This window comes from Petaurus breviceps, unplaced genomic scaffold (genome assembly GCF_028583685.1).
Source record: "Petaurus breviceps papuanus isolate PSGF00001 unplaced genomic scaffold, PetGlider_PUasm1.0 90602, whole genome shotgun sequence".
Lineage (NCBI taxonomy): Eukaryota > Metazoa > Chordata > Mammalia > Diprotodontia > Petauridae > Petaurus > Petaurus breviceps.
In genome coordinates this window covers 3,660,503-3,682,516 of record NW_027187283.1, presented here as the reverse complement: position 1 = coordinate 3,682,516, position 22,014 = coordinate 3,660,503, and positions in this window count along the sequence as shown.

Sequence of the window (22,014 nt, the reverse complement as noted above, 5' to 3'; positions counted from 1 at the left end):
ATGTCTGATTGGAGTATGGAGCCATGAACTTCAAACATTCACTTAAGGAGAGAGCCCATCTCATTTCTTATCTGGCTGCACTGCTTTGGAACTTCTACGACTGATTTCTCCTCCATGCACAAAGAAGTTTATTGTTCCAATAACCTCATTATCCTGTAAGATCTCATCACCCTTTGTACTCTACTTCATCATTTCCCTCTACCTCTGATTATAAGGTGGGGAATGAACTTGAAACCTCCTTTTGAGGAAAAAGCTCAGTTCAAGCATCTTATTTCTCCCCTAGCTGCTCTAAATTGAGCCTTTTCTCACTGACTTCTCTACCATGCCACAAGTACCTTTTCTTCTTCTTTTTTTTTTTTACCTTTTGGAGGGCAGTTGGGGTTAAGTAACTTGCCCAAGGTCACATGGCTAGTTTTTGTGTGGGTGTTAACTGTCTGAGGCCGGAACCAAACTTGGGTCCTCCTGACTCCAGGGGCCTTTTCCTCTTTCAACCCTTGTCCAGTTACCTTTGGTGTTTTGTTTTCCACCATTAAAGTCTAAGCTCCTTGAGGTAAGACATTGTCTTTTTTTTAATTTACATACTCAACACTTAGCATGGTACTTTGTGTAAAATATTTCCTTAATAAATGTTTATTGATTATTGATAAAAGGCTTCCCCCAATCACATGGAAAACAAATTTGAACCAGTTACAAAATGTCCACACATGCACTTCCCCCACACTTCATCCCAATTCTCCTACAATCAGTCTCCTAGCCTTTCCATGTAGAGAGGAACCATCTCAGGTGGTCTTGTCATGTGCCAAACGTCTATTATACTCTATGAAGGAAGTGGCACCTTATCTGTGCCTTACAGGAATTCTGAAATGAATTGACAGAGAGGAAGTGTATTCAGGCATGGATATGGCTTATTTTGACTGGAGGGAGGTAGAAGATAAGATGTCAAGTTTGGATAATAGATAGTAGTTTAGTTTGACTGCAATACAACATTTATATGTGGATGTAGTTGAAACAAGGTTAGAAAGATTGGAAGGAGCCAGATTGTGAAAGGGCAAAGTCTTAGAAAATGATGAGATGAGTAAGGGAAAGAGTAGAGTCTAGGATGACCCTATGGTTAGGAATTTCAGTAACTGGGTAAATAGTGGTTCCCTCAACAGAGTTGAGGGTGAGTCAGGTTTGGAGAAGGTGAGTTGAAGGAAAAGCTAAAAAATTTCTTTCTACATATTACAATTTTGAGTTATATTGTATCCAGGGTATGTCTGAGGATACAGGAAAATATATAGATAAATGACAGTCTCTGTTCTTAAGGTCTATGTAGGAGACAAAAATGTAGTTTGCAATGCAAATGACTATGCATAATCAAGTTATAAACAGGAGAAATGGTAATAATTGGAGGGGAGGTACTAGAAATAAAAGGCATTGGGAAAGGCTTCCTGTAGAATGTGGGATATTACTAGGTAATTGAAGAAAGTCAGATAACAGAAATGATGTTAGAGCCATTTCATTCATTGGGGAAAGTCAATGAAAGTGACTAGAGTTGGGAGATAGATTATTTTGTTCCCAAAACAGCAAGGGTGGCAGTGTTTCTGGATGGCAGAGTACATTTCGGAGGAGGGGAAGGATTGTATGTTGTAGGAACACTGAAAAGTTGTAGGTGTGACAGGTTTTTAAGTGTCTGGAACATCAGAGGTTTAGTTGCTTTATGCATAGAATTAATATGTGTATTCATGGGAGCATCTGAGATCACCAAATGAAGGATTTAGAAAGAGAGAGAGAGAGAAGAGGGCTCAGGACAGAGTCATAGAAGATATGCATGGAAGGTACATGTAACTTTAAATTTTAGACATAATTTATATGTTCTATACATTTAATTTAGCTAATATTCATTATATAACTTTAGAAAAGGCACTTAAGCTTCATGTTTTCTTATTTTTTCATCTGCTAATTATAAGATCTACTTGGCACCTATTTTAAAATGGTTAGAAATTTTTAGCATTAATAGCTTATATTTCTACAAAGCTCCTTGGTTACTGAAATATTATCAAATTATGGACCAGAGGCCAGAATATTGGTAGTCTCTCCTACCACATCCTCTGCTTTTTTTTTTTACCTTGCTTACTAAGAAATCTAAGCAGAGACACGAAATCATATATTAGTCAAAACTTTCCACAAAGAATGGGATTAGTAACTCTGAAACATACAAATTGTCTGGCACTGAAGTCATAATACAAATTTGGTCCAGAAGTACCTGTCTCACGACCACACACTCTTTGATCTAGTGATATTGGCCATCTTGTTGTTCCACTTACACTCTATCCCTCAGCTCTGGGCATTTTCTCATGGATTATCCTACTTCCACCCCATGCCTAGAAAGCTCTCCCTCCTCACCTCTAACTACTGGCTTCCCTAGCTTCATTTAAATCCCAACTGATGAATTTGCACAGCCCTCCCTCACTTAAATCAATTCATGAGTAAATCATGGCATCACCTTCCTGATGTCATGGTCTTCTCTGAGAATAAAGGCCAAACAACAGGAACACCACTATCCAAACTACAAGAATTATTTCCCTTCTTAATTCTACTGCATTCCCACTCTTAATTATTTCATTTTCATCCTGTACATATTTGTCTGCATGTTTCTTCCCCCATTAAATAGTGAGTTCCTTAAGGGAGCTCCTTGATTGCTTTTTGCTTCCTTTTGTATTCCCCAGCACTTAGCAGCACAGTGTCTGGCACACAGTTGGTTCTTATTAAATCCTTATTGATTGATTGATTGATTGATTGATTGATATGACTATAAAAAGAAAAGAAATAGAGCAAAAAGTCATTTTTTAAATTTTTATAGCTTTTTATCATAAAAGTAAAAACATATCTCTCAGTTTGTTTTCTTTAATACTGTCATATAGACATATCTTTAGTTTCTGCCAAATTGTTATTTTTTGGGATGTCAATGATAGAAGTTATTTTGCCCAGATTTGAAAAGGGAAGCAAAGGCAGAAAAAGAAATAAAAAGCTTTTAGATGTATTAACAAAATGATAACATAGATTGGAGACACACAAGGCCATATACCTCCTGGGAACTCTTTTCTTGTAAAAGGAAAGTTTAAGATGTAAGTTCAGTATTTCAGCCTTTTCAATGTTACTGTTAATGCCATGCCCAATCACATTTATTGGCAGTTCTCACTTTTATCAATCATTTTTCCCTATGGCATATTTATAAAAGTATTTTATTGCCTTTCACACTTCTTGCTAGTATTATCTCATTCTGATTTTTGGCCAACCTTATCTTTTACCTGCCAATTCTAACTGATCAAGGTTATTTTTGTTTGGTCCTAATTCTCTTCTTCTTCACTGCCTGAACAGATTTTTCTGTACTAGTGGATCTTTGGCAGTATTATTTGAAATCATATTTTGTGATCTCAACTCTGCTATTCTTTTTAAAATTATTTTTCAAACATAATGTGACCAAATATGCTTTAATTTTTCTGGCCTTTAGAATACATTGTCTTTCCTCACCTCTAAAAAAATTATTAACTGGGGTAGCTAGGTGGCACAGTAAATAGAGCAGTTGCCCTAGAGTCCAGAGGAGCTGAGTTCAAATCTGAACTCAGACACTTAACACAAAAACTATCCATGTGACCTTGGGCGAGTCACCTAATCCCAAATTGCCCCCTCTCCCCAAAAAAGCAAAAAAAAAAATTTAAGGAAATAAAAAAACCGTTAACTGTTTCTCAATATTATACTTAGTAGATTGCTTGGAATTGTAAAGTTTATGTCAAGGAAATTAAATTCCCTTTCTTATTTTATTACTTTCAGTTTTTATATTACACAGTAACTCACTTAAAATCTACTTAATATTTTCATTCTGAATCAGCTCCTCTGAAATTAAGCTTACTATTAAGAATACCTCTATTTATCTAAAATCTGAAACACTTAAATGTAACTGTCATTTCATCAATAGGAACACCTTGCCAATAATGCAGATCATGGCATATTCTTACCGATTCTTTGTAACTATCATACAAGTACTCCCAAAATTTAGTTATAGGAAAACAAAACTTTGGAAGTCTTAATCACTTTTGCCCTATCATTGGAGCTCTCTACCTGGTACAAACTCGTCTCAATATAAGATCAGCATATCTTTTTGTTTGTTTGTTTTTCATTATATAGCTCATTGATGACTTTCTTTACCTTTTTTCAGACCTCACTGGTTACATATTGCAGACTATTCAAACTAATTATATGTATGATTTCATAGCCATTTGTGTAAAGAGGGGTTCTAAGCCATGATATCATACATTTGACACCAGTAAAGTTGTAAACACTAGCAAAAATGTATTTTTTTAAAGAAAAGAAAAAAAATGATAGTCATATGCCATTCTCTTGGGTTCAGAAAGCATTATCTGGTAACTTCCTTTTATCAAATCATTCTTGCTAAATAAATGTCAAGCCCACTTGTTTCTATCCAATGGAAAAATGCTTGTAGGGTCTCTAAATTTTTGTGCTCTGGAACAAAGCCCCTGTTTCCTTGCACTTTGTTATACTTGCTCAGACGCCATGGGAGGAGAGCAATTTAATCTAATAGGTTAAACATTATCATATTTTGCATAAAATTTTTGATCTGAGAAAAAAAAGTTATTTGAGAAGCATAGAATTGGAAAAAAATATTGCTTTGTGGTATGTATTGGGGAAGTTATATTTAATCATAAAAATGTATTTTTAGGTCATGTTGAAATGAAAGCAATAATATGCACAGTACATCAAAATTGAAATGCCTTATTAACTGGAGAGATATTCAGCATAGAGGAATGGGTAAAGGGCTAAAATGACTGATACCCATTTGAATGTGATTGTCATAGAAATGATAGATATTATAATCAAAGAAGTTTAGTTCTTTGAGAGAGGTAAATGCAGACTTAGAAGAAGAGACCATCAAGAAGCTCAAGACCTATGCTAAATAATTCTGGCACTCATTCACGTTGGGAAGGCCCATCAAAATTTGGTACTTTTCTTTTTAGAGCTGCAAGAAGAAGAACTGGGAACAATGCTTGTCTTAATGCCTTTACCATACAAGGTGGTTCTGAGGTAGGAAAGTGTGATTTTTAAAATGCATTTTGCTGGTTCAAAAATGATTTTGAAAAAAAACATTTCTTATGTTCAGATTAGAGTGCTCTCCATCAATTAGTAAAGTATATTATATCATATCAAGACAAATGATTAATGAAGACAGTAATCATTTCAAAGTATTTTTTAAAAAGTATAAATGTACATTACCTATATGTTTTATGATTCAAAAGAAGTTCAAATCATACTTGGAAAATATTTATTGGAGGAAAGAGGGGGAATGTTCCTTATTATAATGGCTTCTTATTTCACCCATTCAACAATGGTTAAGTAGCTTAACCTTAATCATTCTCATTCATCTCTTGACTGGAATTTGCAATAACATCCTAATTTGTCTCTGTGTCTGCAGTTTCTTCTCTCTCCAAAATATCCTTCAGATAGCTGCCACATTGATTTTCCTAAAACTGAGATTAGACCTTGTCACTATCATGCTCAATAAACTGCAGTGGTTCCCATTACCTCTAGGATAAACTTCAAAATCTATTTTTAATTTAATGCTTTTTACAATCTAGCTCCAACTGATTTTTACCTTGATTCCCCTCACACATTCCATTTTCTAGTCAAACAGTTCTCCTTAATGTTACCTATATATGGAACTTCTCTCATTTGATTCTTCTTACCAAAAATGCTCTCCTTCTTTATCTCTGCCTCTTAGAGTTCCTATTGACCTTCAAGGTTTATCTAAAATAACTTTGTCTTCAAGAAATTTTTCCCTAATTTCTCATAATTTGCCCTTCATTATTCTCCCCTCTCTTTGGGACAACTAGGTAGTAAAGTAGACCACTGGGCTTGGAATCAGGAAAAGTCATCTTCTTGAGTTCCACTCTGATCTCAGATACTAGCTGTGTGACCCTGGGAATCCTCTTTGCCTCAGTCTCCTCATCTATGACATGAGCTGGAGGAGGAAACATAAGATTATTCCAGTATCTTTGCCTAGAAAACCCCAAATGGGATCACAAAGTATCAGACACACCTGAAATGACTCAAAAGCAACAATATCCCAACATCACTTTCTAATTATGCTCTGACTCTACCATTTCTAATCTATTAATGTATTATATTTTTTTTCTATCCCATTTCCAAAAGAATGCATATTGCTTGTGGGGGAAAAGCTGAATTACTTTATTATTTATCTGCAAAGGGCCTAGCATAGTAAGTGGAATGAAGGGAATACTTGCTATATGCTCCTTGATTTGTTACAGTCTAATAAACAGTAAGACAAAAACAATAATACCAGACATTTTAACAAAGTTCTTTAGTCCTCTCAACACCAGTCAATGAGTAAATAAACTTTTATTAATGAGACTTTTTTTAATACTTTGAAACTGTTCCTATTTTCATTAATCAGTATTTAATTAATTTGTCTGGCTTTAATATAATGAACACTACTAATTGATGATGCAGATTCTAATATGAACATAAATATGTTTAATAAATACTAAAATGTATTTATTTTTGAGGCACCATTTCCTATTCCATGATGTATGAAAACACCATCAGTTTCTGTCTAACATAACGAGAGCATTGAAATAATTATGAGTAGTAAAGGTTATGTAAGTGAAAGTAGATTTGATGTATGATGTTTTAAAAGATGTTGAACAATGTTATCTACACATTTCCTCTCATTCATTCTATGTAATGCAGTTCATATGAAGTTTCAAAGTCACAGGATGAGTTAAAGTAATAATTTGCATTGTCAAGATATTAAGAGAAAGACAAAGAGTTTCCCATAAATTATCTAAAGTTATCTGTAAAGGTGACAGATTAATGAAGAATTTTTCAAACAAAGTTCTCTTACACTTACTAAACCTTAGGGAAGGAAATATATAATCTCAGTTCCATAAGAATATGTTAATATTTAATGACATAAAAAATCATAGAATGATTGATCTAGGTTTGGGATTTTGAGGATATGTAGCCCATACTCAGACATTTTAAACCTGAAGAAAATGAAACATAGAAAGCTTAAGTAACCTACCAAATTAGATTCAAAATAAATGCTGATTGATTGTCTTCAGAGGTACAGGTTAATAACTCAGTTTCTCCAACTCCATGGTGGTCAACATTCTACTCTTTCCCTTTCATCATTCCCTTGAGGGTGTGTGTGTGTGTCTGTGAGTGTGTGTGAGTGTGTGTGTGTGTGTGTGTATGTGTGTGTGTGTGTGTGTGTAGATTTTCCTTCTCTAAGGATTTTTTAAATAGACATTATCATTTAATTCTATCTTTAATGGCAGGCCTATATTGCATGCCTGACCTTCATTAGCTACCATTGGAACCCAAAGGTTCTTTTTTTCCCTCACTTTGAGGTGAAATTGAGTTATTTTGAAAACTCATCATAGCAAGGATAACTGGAGGCTCTGTTAGCAAAAAATCCATCCATATGGTCTAAAAATAAAAGAATCCAAAGAAATCATTATTACATTCATTTAAGGGGCATAGACGAGAAGGGAATTCTGCCTGTTATCTGACTGTTTTAACTTTGAAAATGCCCCTTTTCTATCTATCCTTTTCTTAATTTTCAGTCATTTTTCAGCTTTTATTCTCCCTTTTCTAGCTTATTTTTATCCTTGCTTTCTGAAGAATGGTTATTTTTCAAGGTTCTTTGTATTTCACTCTTTCAGGCAATATTTTTCAAATAGATAATTTTTTTTTTCAAATGATTTATTACCTTCTGATTTACATCATTCATTTTTGCTAGATTTTGAGTTACAAATTTTCTCCCCGTTTTTCCCCTACCCACCATCCCAAAATAGCAGTCCCACAGGATATCCCCCCCTCCGATCTGCTCTCTTCCATATTTCTCCCATACCGCTTTCAACTTTTCCGGGGGATCTCTATGCCCCAGTGCCTGTATATCTTATTTCCCAATTACATGTAAAATAGTATTAATAATAGTGTGTATATATATATATATATACGCATACATACATATATTTAAACATTTGATTTTGAAACTTGGAATTCAGGATTCATTCCCTTCCTCCCTTGTCACCCACCCTTACTGGGAAGATAAGCAGTTCAGTATAGGTTGTACATGTGTGGCTAATGCAAAACAATAACATAGTAGGTATATTATAAAAGATTGACTATATTTCCCTCCCTCCTATCCCACCTCCCACTTGTTGTATTCTCTACTTTGATCTCATCCCTTTTCAAAAGTGGGTGCTTCCAACTTCCCTCCCCCCCAAGCCTGCCCTCCCTTCCATCATCCCCCCTCTCATCCCCTTCTCCCCTACTCTCCTGTAGGGTGAGATACCCTATTTAGTGTGTATTTCCTTTCCTCCTTAAGCCAAATTCAATGGGAATAAGGTTGATCCATTCCCTTTTGCCTTCCTATTCTTCCCCTCTGTTGTAACCATTTTCCCTTGCCTCTTCTATATGAGATAGTTTACCCCATTCTGTCTCTCCCCATCTCCTATCATTATATTCCTCTCTCACCCCTTAATTTCACATTTTTAGTATCATCCCTTCCTGTAAAATTGGTCCTGTGCCCTCTATCTATATATACTTGTAAACATATATACACACATTCACATAAGTATTCTTATACCCTCATATATATACATATACACATGCACATATATATACATATACACACACACATATATACATATATATATATATATAGTCCCCCAAATAGGAGTCTAATGTTGGAATCTTCTGTCTGCTTTGTTTCCTTTGCCTGGTCCTTTTGTCCATCAGTCACTTGACCGATGGTTTTTTTTGACACAATAGGACTCTGCCATCAGACAGGGGAGCTTTCGTCCCAAACACTGGGGTTTTCTCAGCCAAGAGCTGAAGCTGCCACGTGGCACTGGCTGGCTGTGCTGGCATCTCAGTGGCTTCTCACCCTGGGGGCAAAAGCCACGCACTCCCACTTATTGGGCCCCAAAGTCCAGACTGCACTGACCTCTCACTTTGTCCTTCACATCTATGTGTTGATAACTCTGGAAACAGCCACAGCTTCTATTGATCTGGAGTGCCTCCAGCCTGTGGCTGGTCAGGCCCACCCCGGTGCTAAAGCCTCAGAGTGGGGCTGGGCTTGGCTCCCAGAGCTCTGGTTGCACTGGCTGATTCCTGCTGGCCTGCCAGGCTGTCCTCAGCTGGAGGTTAGCTTCTCTGTGTCATTTTGTGGGTTCTGCAGGTCCAAAGTTTGTTTAGAGTCCCCTTTTACATGGATTGGGGAATGTGGAAGCCGGAGCCCCACGGAGGTCCTGGTTCTACTCCACCATCTTGATTCCACTAGCCCTCAAATAGATAATTTTTTAAATTTATTTACTTTTAGTTCACAGCATTGAAATCCACAAGTTTTTAAGTCTGAAATTTTTTCCACCAATACCCCTTCCTTTATGCTCCCCCTTTCCGCAATGTTGCCATGAAATCTGATATAGGTTCTACATATACCTTCACATTAAACATTAATCAACTTGTAAAGAAGAATTATAACCAATTGAATAAACACTGAGGAAGAAAAAAAAGCTAAACTAAAAGATAGAGAGCAAGTAGTTTGCTTCAATCTACATTCAGACTCTGTAGTTCTTTATATGGATGTGGACACATTTCCCATCATGAGTCCTTTGGAATTGCCTTATAACCTTGTGTTGCTGAGAGAAGCGCAGTATATCAAATTTAGTCATCATAGATATGATGTATCTGTAATTGTGTACAATGTTCTACTGGTTCAGCTCCCCTCAACATCAGTTTATTTAAGAATCTCCAGGCTATTATGAAGTCTGTCTGCCCCTCACTTCGCACAATAGTATTCCATTACATCATTCATATACCACAACTCGTTTAGCCCTCTCCCAATTGAAGGTCATATCTTTAATTTCCAATTCTTTGCCACCCCAGGAAGACCTGCTAGAAATATTTTTGTACACACTGGTCCTCCTACCACATGTATGATCTCTTTGTGACACATACCTAAAAGTAATATTGCTGGGTCAAAGAGTATGCACTTATTATAGCCCTTTGGATATAGTTCCATATTGCTATCCAGAATGGTTACATCAGTTCACAACTCTGCCAACAATGCATTAGTGTTCCAATTTTCTCATGTCTTCTCCAGCATTTGTCATTTTCCTGTTTTGTCATGTTAGCCAATCTTACCAGTGAGATGTGTTTTGATTTGCATTTCTCTAATCAATAGTGATTTAGAGCATTTTTTTCAAATGCTTCTAAATATCTTTGATTTATTCTTCTGAAAATTGCCTGTTCATAACTTTTGACTAGTTATCAATTGGGGGATGGTTCATATTCTTATAAATTTGACTCAGTTCTCTGTATATTTTAGAAATGAGACCTTCTTCAGAGACACTGATCGTAAAAATTCTTTCCAAATTTTTAACTTCCCTCTTAATATTGGTTACATTGGCTTTATTTGTATATAAACTTTTCAATTTAATGTAATCAAAATTATCCATTTTGCATTTCATAATACTTTCTATCTCTTGTTTGGTCATAAATTCTACCCTTCTTCATAAATCTGGCATGTAAACTATTCCATGTTCTCACAGACTGCTTATAGTGTCAATGATTATATCTAAATCATGAACCTATTCAGACTTTATGTTGATATATTGTCCAAGATATTGGTCTTTTACCAGTTTCTGTAATACCACTTTCCAGTTTTCCCAGAAATTTTTGTCACATAGTGAGTTCTTATCCCAGCATATGAGTCTTTGGGTTATCAAACAGTACTTTAGCATAGTCATTGATTACTGTGTCTTGTGTTACTAATCTATTCCACTGATCCACCACTCTATTTCTCTTTCAGTAACAAGTGGTTTTGATGACTGCTGCTTTATAAAGCATTTTAAAATCCCAAGGATTTCTTTTCATTAATTCCCTTGATATTCTGGACCTTTTGTTCTTCCAGATGAAGAACAAAAAAGAATTACTTCTGTAAAGTAATTTTTGGTAGTTTGTTTTTATGGCACTAAATAGGTACATTAATTTAGTAAAATTGCTCTTTTCATTATATTAACTCTACCCAGACACAAGCAACTGATGTTTCTCCAATTATTTACATCTGATGTTATTTATGTGAAAGGTGTTTTGTAATTGTGTTCGTATAGCTCCTTGGTTTGTTTTGACAGGCAGACTGCCAAATATGTTATAATGTCTACAGTAACTTTAAATGGGATTTCTCTTTCTATCTCTGGTTGTTGTGTTTATTTAGAAATATATAGGAATGCTGAGTGTTTATGTGGGTTTATTTTATATCCTGGAACTTTGCTAAATTTATTTAATACCTCAGTATATTTATATAATGATATAGTATAATTTATATAGTATAATTAAATTAAAAATAATTTATATAATATAATTAAATTAAAAATAATTTATATAGTATAATTAAACTTAAAAAGTAGCTTTTTACTTGATTCTCTAGGATTCTCTAAGTATATAATCATATCATTTGTAAAGAGTCATAGCTTAGCCTCTTCTTCAACTATTCTAATTCCTTCATTTTTTTTCTTCTCTTATTGCTACTGTTAACATTTCTAGTAACAAATTGAATAAGAGGGGTGACAGTTGGTGTGGCTAGGTGGCACAGAGAGTAGAGCAGTGGCCCTGGAGTCAGGAGGACCTGAGTTCAAATCTGGCCTCAGACACTTAACACAAAAACTAGCCATGTGACCTTGGGCAAGTCATTTAACCCCAATTGACCTCCAAAAAGCAAAAAAAAAAATTAGGGGTGGTAGTGGACATCCTTGTTTCACCCCTGGTCTTATTGGAAATGCTTCTAACTTATACCCATCACATATAATACTTGTTGTTGGTTTTAGGTAGATTCTACTTATTTTAAGGAAGACTCCATTTATCACTTTGCTTCCTAGTGGTTTTTAATGGGAACAGGGATTGTATTTTGTCAAAAGCTTTTTCTGCATCTATTTATATAGTCACATGGTTTCTAGTATTTTTGTTGTTGATATGATAGGTTATACTGATAGTTTTCTTAATATAGAACCATTCTTGCATTCCTGGAATAAATCCTACCTGATCAAAGTGTATTATTCTCATGATAATTTGTTATAATCTTTTTGCTAATATTTTATTTAAAAATTTAAATCTATATTCATTACAGAAATTGGTCTCTAAGTTTTTTCCTCTGTTTTGGCTCTTCCAAATTTAGGTATTAGTATCATATTTATATCATAAAAATTATTTGGTAGGACTCCTCAAATTTCCTCTAATAATCTATAAAGTATTGGAATTTTTTTCTCTATTTTATTCCTGAAAGCATTCAGAGATATGAAACTTCCCCTAAGAACTGGTTTCTCTGCATCCCCCAAGTCTTGGTATGTTTTCCCATTATTGTCATTCCCTTGAATGAAGCTACTGATTGTTTCTATGATTTTCTGTTTGACCCACTAATTCTTTAGGAAAAGATTATTTCATTTACAATTTGCTTTTAATATATTTTTCCATCACTACTTATTACATGTAATTTTTATTGCATCATAATCTGGAAACAATGCATTTAATATTTCTGCCTGTCTGCACTGGATTGTGAGGTTTTAATAACCCAGCAGATGGTCAATTTTTGTGTATGTGCTGTGTACCACTGAGAATATGGTATATTCCTTTTTGTCCCCATTCAATTTTCTCCAGAGATCTGTCATATCTATCTTCTCTAAAATTCTATTCACCTCCTTAACTTTTTTCTTGTTTATTTTGAGGTTAAATTTATCAAGTTCAGAGAGGGGGAGGTTGAGGTCCCCTACTAGGATAGTTTTGCTGTCCATTTCTTTCTCTTAATTTCTCCTCTAAAAATCTAGCTGCTATAATACATAGTGCATATATATTTTAGAAGTGATATTACTTCATTGTCAATGGTACCTTTTAGCAGAATATAGTTTCCTTCCTTTTCTCTTTTAATTAGATCTATTTTTGTTTTTGCTTTGTCAGATTAGGATTGCTACCCCTGCTTTTTTTTCCCTTTAGCTGAAATAGAATACATATATACATATATGTGTGTGTGCATGTGTGTGTGTATATTCCACTCCAGCCTTTCACTTCTACCCTCCATCCTATTACCATACTGTTTATATTTTTGTTTCTCTCTTCCCCTCCTCAAAAGAGTTTTCCTTTTGACCACTACTTTCCTCAATATTCCCTCCCTATCAACCCCCATCTCTTTCCTACCTTTTCCCCTTACTACTTCTTCCCCTCCTTCTAACTTCCCCCCAGCTTTTCTTTCCCCTTTCTCCTCCTACTGCCAGAAGAGAAGGTTATATTTCTATATTTAGCTTATGTTATTCTCTCCTTGAATCAAATTCAATGAGAACAAATCTCAAACAGTAAATCTCCCTCCCTTCTTTCCCTCTACTATAATAAGTTTTTCTGTCTATTCACATTAAATTCCTATACTTAATGGAGTATGTTATTCCCTCCTTCAGCCAAAACCAATGAGTGTAAAGCCCATGAAATACTCATCTCCCTTCCTTCTTTCCTTCTATCATAATAGATTTTATTGCCTCTTCATGTGATATAATTTAGCCTTTTTGGCTTCCTCTTCTTCCAGTGCAATACCTTTGCATCCCTTGGTTAGGCTTTTTTATCATCACATCAACTAATGTATACCCACACTTTCTATCTATCTATCTATCTATCTATCTATCTATCTATCTATCTATCTATCTATCTATCTATCTATCTATCTACCTCCATTTCAAATGTCATAATAATTGTACAATTCTCAAGATTAACAGGTTTCATCCTCCCATATAGGGATGTAAACAGTGTGCTCTTATTGATTAACACGTTGTGTTCTGTGTGTTTGTGTGTGTTTATTTTTCCCTGTTTATCTTCTTATGTCTCTCTTGAGTCTTTTATTTGAAGAACAAATTCTCCATTGGGCTCTAGTTTTGTTTTGTTTTGTTTTTCTTCAGGAAAGTCTGGATGTCCCTTATTTCATTGAATGACCATCTTCTTTCCTGATAATTTTCTGTGTTGTTCAACTAGGCTGGACATCTGTCACACTCTGTCTTCTAGTATATTCTGACACTCTAAAATGCATTCAGATTCACTTTTTGAGGTAACTGAAGGAAATTATGGGTGACCTCAGGTGAGTGCCTGCTTTTACTCCACCATCTTGGCTCTGCTTTCCAAATTGATAATTTTAAAAAGTTCAATAGTCTATTATTTGTACCACCTTAAGAGATGATACTTACAAATGATATTGAATAATATCCAGCAGTTAGTTCTAGGGTCAATGCCTCTGCCTCCAATCACTGTATGCCTAGACCTGCCATTCATTGCCATGACCTACCCCTACCGTTCTGATTCTCATTCATAATTGATTACTCTGAAGACTGAACAATTCCTTTTGAAGATATAGGTGTCACCAATATCATTTCCAAATTTCCATTCTATTTTGACAGCTACCTACAATTCTCTAGGCCCATATCAATGTGTGGGGTTAAAGGCTATTTCAGAGAGAAATATTAATGATTACAATAATGTACACCATGGCCTAATAGTCAAAGCAATATAAGTAGTGTGTTTTTGAAAAGAAAAGTTTTTGTTTTGTTTTGTCAAAGGAAAGGATTATATCATCTTTGAACAAAATGCATTTTCCTGATGAACAGCTATCCAAGGCCCACTTATTATGATGCATAAAATCTTAAATTGCTTAGCAAACTGGGGGTAGTGAGTGGTAGCATAAAATAAACCTTTTTAGGTCTAGGGATTATGGATAAATGAAAACAGACATCAAAAGAATTGAAAATCTAAAAATCTTTTTATTATCCCTTTCTTCAAAATAATGAGGGGAGGAATGTAGTTAGTGCTTTATTTAAGGTATTTTAATCTGACATCTTTACTCCATAATTACCTCCCCCAAAAGAGAAGTCAAAATTCAGCAGACTGAATGTAACCATGGTTTCCTCTCCTGCAGGTCTGTTTGTGTTTCATTCTATCTCTATGCTGAGAAATTTGACAAGTCATCTCTATGTTATGTCATCATAATGGCTAACAACATGTGACCAAAAGGCTATCTTCACACACAAACCTATTAATCATGGTATTGCATAGAGAGTACTGGATTTAAAGTGAAAACATCTGGCTTCAAATTCTAATTCTGCTGCTGACTCCCTATGTGACTTTGGGAAATTAGATAAATGGGCTAACATAAGGTGTTCCTCTTCTAGAAAATCAGTATTAAAGAATACTACTTATTTTATGAAAGAGAGATCATAAAATAAACAAAGAATGAGCTATCCTTTCTTTTTAGGGGCCTGGGGTGGGGAGAGTCATGAACAATGTAGGAATTTATTTTACTTATGTATACATGTTTGTTTGAATGACTTTTTGGTCTTTCTTTTCACTTTTTCCACTGTGATATGGAAAGAATTAAGAAAGTAAGTATTTGTGCAGGTATGTATGAATTTGAATTTCTGGAGACATGGAAAAAGCTTTGGAATTCCATGACTAAACAGTTGTTAGTACTAAAATAGTTTGGGGTGGGGGAGGGGGAGCTGAAGGGAAGAGAGGACAGAAATAAGAATTTTGAGAAAAATTGACATTCAAGGACACTCTTCATCATAAACCTACCTTAAAAAAATTACTTGGAAATAATTAAAGGGAGTGTTTAAAGATGTTATTGAAGTTTGATTTGCCACCAGCAAAGATAGTATATCCAAAATAATTTCCTACAATGAATTTAAGACAGAAGCAGACATGTATAAGTATTTGAAAGGAAAACAAGGGATAGAAATTGATAGTTGGGTTATACATCTGGCCTAAAGAGAAGAAAAAAAAATCAAGATTAAGTAATTTCAAGAGTAAAGAGGAGGTTTTAAGTCAGTGAGAGATAAGTAATATTTATCATTGCACCCCAAAATAACCAAGTCTACCTAAAGGATAAAGTAGGAGACATACCAGCAAGGGATTGGGTTAAAAAGTCTATGCAAAGACATGAATATAGAAAACAGAATATAAATATGAGGAAAAGCATGAAAAAGAATTTTGCTGGACTGGAGAATGTGCTAAAGGGAATAATGTATAGTGAGTGTGACAAGGTATTCTGGAGCCAGATGGCAAAGGACTTTAAATGCTCCTCTCTCAACTTTTCTTGGAATCTTCCTTAATATACTATCCACATCCACACTAATTATTTCTATTAATATAGACACAATTAACATAATTAGAGTTATAGCATGTTAGTTTAACTGTAGAGATTATCTGGTCTAACTTCTTAATTTTCTAGAGGAAAAAATGGATACTGAGATGACAGAGATAAAAACACTCTATATTTATAAACTGAGCTGAGTGTTTTGATTGACCAGCAAATAAATTGTTGGATGAATGAATGACACTTAAAACATTATGTTCCATGTTTGAATAATACTTCCAAATTGAAGGGAAGACTGGTGTTGGAACATAATTTTTCCCTTTTTAGTGATAAATAATTTCATTATTTATTATAAAAGCCTAGATAAGCCTATAGATCCATTCTCTCAATGACATGATTATTCCCTCTACTGGCCCATATAGAAATTTGGCCATCTCTTCTCATCTTGTGTGTTCCTTATCTAAGATGTACCATAAATCTTCCACAGAGGGTGCATTGAAGTGCTGAGGTGCTTTCTTTGGGTCTTTGAGTCTTATGATACATAGGTATTATACATAACATATGTTTACAAAGACAAAATCAATTCCCCTGGCTCATTTCTTTAACTATTTTAGATAGCAAGCTACATTAAAAAAAAACTGTTTTCTCATATGCAGTATACATAACATTTTTTATATAAATGGATAATGACTTAGTCAAGATGTCAGCTCTTAATATGAGCTCAGTGGAGGTGGGGGGCGTGGCTAGGTGGCACAGTGAATAGAGCACCAGCCCTGGAGTCAGGAGGACCTGAGTTCAAATCCAGCCAAAGACACTTAACCATGTGACCTTGGGCAAGTCACTTAAGCCCAATTGCCCTCCAAAAATATATAAGCTCAGTGGAATTTTTTGCATCACTAAATACATTTTAATACTAATATTTGATGCCTCATTCCCTAATGCCCTGCTTCAGATATGAAGAAAAATAAGTTATAATGACTTCATTTATCTAGTATTTTAAGAGAATGAGTTCTTTAAATATAATTGACCCGCCTAAATAATTAAACATTGCCATTTTAGCACCAAAACTCATATACATATATATATATGTGTGTGTGTGTGTGTGTGTGTGTGTAAAATTTCTCTCAAAATATATCAATTCCTACTTTATATTATCAAAGGGCTAGATGGGATAACAGGAGTCATCTAATCAATTCTCCCTATACCTAAACAGAACCTTTTCTCCAAAAGTGGCAATTCAAGATCCACTTAAAGATGTCTAATGATCAGTAATTATCTATCTCAGGTAATAGCACTTAGGAGAATCCCTTATTTTAAAAATGAGTTTACTTATATGAAACCAAAGATGTTATAGCCAGTAAAATTCTTGAATCAGATTAAAAAGCAATGGAGAAATTTTTAACAAAATAAGCAAAAATATAGTAACATTATAAATTCTAACTTGTGTTTTCCCTAAGTCAATATGCAACCTACAGGAACCCATTTCTATTTGAATTGACACCTGTGTATAAAATAATTTGCCTCTATACAACATTTTTTTATTATTTTAAAGGGGTGCCAAGTACTATGGAATGCCTTATCTGAGGGAAAATTTCTGGGGGGAAGAAGCAGATCAAAGAGCCAATGTAAATGAAAAGTTACTGGGTCAAGAACAAGATTTTCCTAAAAAGGAAAAAAAAAATTTGAAACTGAGATTGGATTTGCAAAATAGGACTCAAGATATATATTAATCTAGGAATTTCTTTGTGAATATAAGGAGAAAAATTGCCAAAAACATGGCTAAAATTATTTCTTGTTGTCACTCATCAGAATTATTTTATAGTTGTATTTAATATTTAGGATACCTATTTGCACCATTTGATTTCTAAAATTAAGGGGGTGGGTGAAGACCCAAGATAGCAGATAAATGGCAGGGACCCACCTAAGCTGTCCTAAATCCCCCTCCAAACAACTTTAAGTGATGCCTTAAAACAAATACTGGAGCAGAAGAACACACAATGGCACAAGATAAAACAATATTCTAGCCTAAGACCAATAGTAATGTCTACAGGAAAGCTCTGTCCCACTGATCGAAGAGTTGATCACAGTGTACCACAGGTTTCACCTCAACAAGCCAACAGCTAGCCTTTGGGGAAACTGAATCTACAGCAGTGGGCTGTAAAGAGAAATCTTTCCTTCGGCCATAACATCTTAAAATCACTGAAAATTTACAAATCCCACTAAGGGGAAAAAAAAAACTTTCTCTGAAGACAGCTTGCAAGCTGAAAATTCCTAAAGCTTGGGACAGTGCCATCAGAAACAAACGTTGAAATATAAAGGTAAAAGTCAAAAAATAGCCTGAGAAAAATAGCAAATAACAGCAAAAATAACCTGATCATAAAAAGTTACTGTGTTGACAATGAAGATCAAAACACAAACTCAGAAAAAGACAAGAAAATAAAAACTGCTACATCTAAAGCCTCAAAGAAAAAGATGAATTAGTATCAGGCCCCCAAAAAAGATTCCTTGAATAGCTCAAAAATGATTGTGAAAATCAAATAAGAGAAGTAGAGGAAAAAATGGGAAAAAATAAGAGAAATGCAAGAAAATTATGAAAAAAGAGTCAATACCTTGGCAAAAGAGGCAAAAAATAATGAAGAAAATAAAACCTTAAAAAATAGACTAATTTAGGGGTGGCTAGGTGGTGCAGTCAATAGAGCATCAGCCCTGGAGTCAGGAGGACTTGATTTCAAATCTGGCCTCAGACACTTGACACAAAAACTAGCCATGTGACCTTGGGCAAATCACTTAACCCAAATTGCCCTCCAAAAATTAAAAAAAAAAAATAAAAAGAGAACAGACCAAATGATAAAAGCAGCACAAAAATTCACTGAAAAGAACTCCTTAAAAAAGCAGAGTTAGATAAATGGGAAAATATCTTTTTTTAAACAGTTATTTAGAACTCTTTAAAAAGAACTGTCCAAATTTTAAAAAGGTGTTAGAGAATCTCAATGAAGAAAATAATGCATTAAAATTAGAACTGAACAAGTAAAAGGTAATGACTTTGTGAAATATCAAAAAAAAATCAAACAAAATCCAAAGAAAATATGAGATATCTCTTTGGAAAAAAGAACTGACTTAGAAAATAAATCAATGAGACAAAATTTAAGAGCTACTCAACTCCTTGAAAGTGATAATGAAAGAGAGCATATGAGAGAGCACAAAGGAAAGCACAAGAAGCAACACTTCAACTTTCATGACATTATCAAGGAAAACTGCCCCAATATTCTAGAAGCAGGGGGTAAATCAGACATTTAAAGAATTCACCAATCACCTCCTGAAGGAGATCAGCAAATGAAAACTTCCAGGAATTTTATAGCCAAATTCCAGAGCAAACAGGTCAAGGAGAAAATATTGCAAGAAGTTGAAATGAAACACTTTAAATATCCTGGAGCCACCATCAGCCTAACACAAGAACTTGCAGTTTCTATATTAAAGGATCAAAGGCTTAGATGATACTCTAAAGGGCAAAGAAACTAGGATTACAACCAAAAATCACCTACCCAGAAAAAACAAGTATAATTCTTCAGTTGGAAAAAAAACAGATTATTCAATGAAATAGAGAACTTTCAAGCATTCCTGATGAAATGACCAGAAATGAATAGAAAATTTGACTTTCAAATACAAAACTCAAGAGAATCATAAAAAGGTAGATACAATAGAGAAATCATAGGGAATTCAATGAGGTTGGACAGTGTACATTCCTATATGAGAAGATTATACATGTAACTCAAGAATTTTCTTTTTATTAGGGCAATAAGAAAAAAGTATAAAAAGATAGAGGTCATGTGTATGAGTTGAATAAGATGAGATGATATCTATAAAAATAAAATTAAGGGATGAAAAAGAGTAATGCCCTGGAAGAATGGGAAAGGGAGAGGAAAAATACAATAAATTATCTCACAAAAAAAGAGGCAAGAAAGAGTTTTTACAGTGGAGGGGAAGATAAGGGAGGTGGAAGGCAATGCCTGAACCTTACTTTCATTGGAATTGGCTTAAAGAGGGAAAAAACAGGCACACTCAGTTGGATATAAAAATCTATCTTACCCTATAGGAAAATAAAAGAATAAGGGATAAAGGGGAGTGGGGTGGTGATAGAAGGAAGTCAGATTCAGGGAGGTGGTAGTCATAAGCAAAACACTTTTGAGGTTGGATAGGGTGAAAGGAGAGAGAGAGTAGGATAAACATAGTAAGAACTAGGATGAGGGGAAATGCACAGTTAATAATCATAATTGTAAAAAAAAGTTACAGCTAGCTTCTTGGGTGAAGGCCTCATTTCTCAACTATACAGAGAACTGAGTGAAATTTAGAAAAAAAATAAGAGCTATTCTTCAATTTATAAATGGTCAAAGTATATGAACAGTCAAGAAGTAACCAAAAATTTGATAGTCATAAGAAAAAAATGCTATAAATTAGTATTGATTAGAAAAATGCAAATTAAAACAACTTTTTGCTTTACCTCACACCTTTCAGACTGACTAATATTACAGGAAAAATTGTTGGGGGACATATGGGAAAATGAATACACTAATGCACTGTTGCTAGAGTTGTGAACTGATTCAACCCTTCTATAGAGCAATTTGGAACTATTCTGATAGGGATATAAAACCCTCTGAACTGGCAATTCCACTATGAGGCCTATATCCCAAACAGATTTTTAAAAAGAAGAAAAAGAGCCTTTACATAGAAAAACACATTTGCGAAAGAATCAGAAATTGAGAGGATAACTATCATTTGGGCAATGGCTTAGAAAGTTGTGCAAAATGATTGTGATGGCTTACTATCGTATTATAAGGATGAACAGGGATTCTGACATGTGGGAGATAAGATAGCAGAGCAAGGATTAGATCACAGTGCCTCTCCAATTCTTATCCCCAAACACCTATAAAATAGTGCCCAGCAAACATCCTAGAAAAGTAGAGCCAGCAGAAAGATGGGGTGGAGCAGTCTTTTGGTCCAGGAGGGATTGGCAAAAAAAGTTGATCACAATTAAGGAAAAAGGGGAGCAGTCCAGGATGGAAGGTGACACAGAAAGCTGGTGGTAGGCTCCACCTCAGCAAATCAGTGTGAGATCCTAAGCCCAGGGTGGAAGAGCAGGCAAATGCCAACACCAGGACCCCCAGATGCCTTAACATAAGTAGGGTAAATGGCAGACTCCAGGATGGAGAAGCACCATGTGAAACAGTGAAGCCTTGAGCAAACAGGCACACTATAATGACCATACCTTTATGGGCTTCAATGTAACACTTGGAAAACACAGGAAAACCTCACCTGGCCTCACCACATGACAGAAACTACACAAGGACCTTAGCTCAGCACCAGGTAAGCTGCCAGACCCCTGCAGCCACCAGCTGCCAACATCTGACATCCCAGGGTACAAAGCTAATGAACAGGCTCCTGGCCCCTAGCACAAGAAGCTTACAATGGTGCCCCCTGTGCTCAAGCAGGAGAATTCAAATTCAAAAACCAGGAAATTAGTAAACAACATGAGCAACAAGTAAAAAAGAACCTTGACCATAGAGAGCTTTTATTGTGATAGGGAAGAACAAAACACAAACTGAGAAGAGGACAACATTGTCAAGATAGCGACATCTGAAAACCCAAAGCAAGTTATTAAATGTTCTCAAGCCCCAAAAGAGTTCTTGGAGGAGTTCAAGAAGGATTTTAAAAGTCAAATAAGAAAGGTAGAAGAAAAATAGGTAAAAGCAATGAAACATATGTGAGAGAGAGTTGATAGCTTGGAAAAGGAAGGACAAAAATCAACTCAAGTAAGC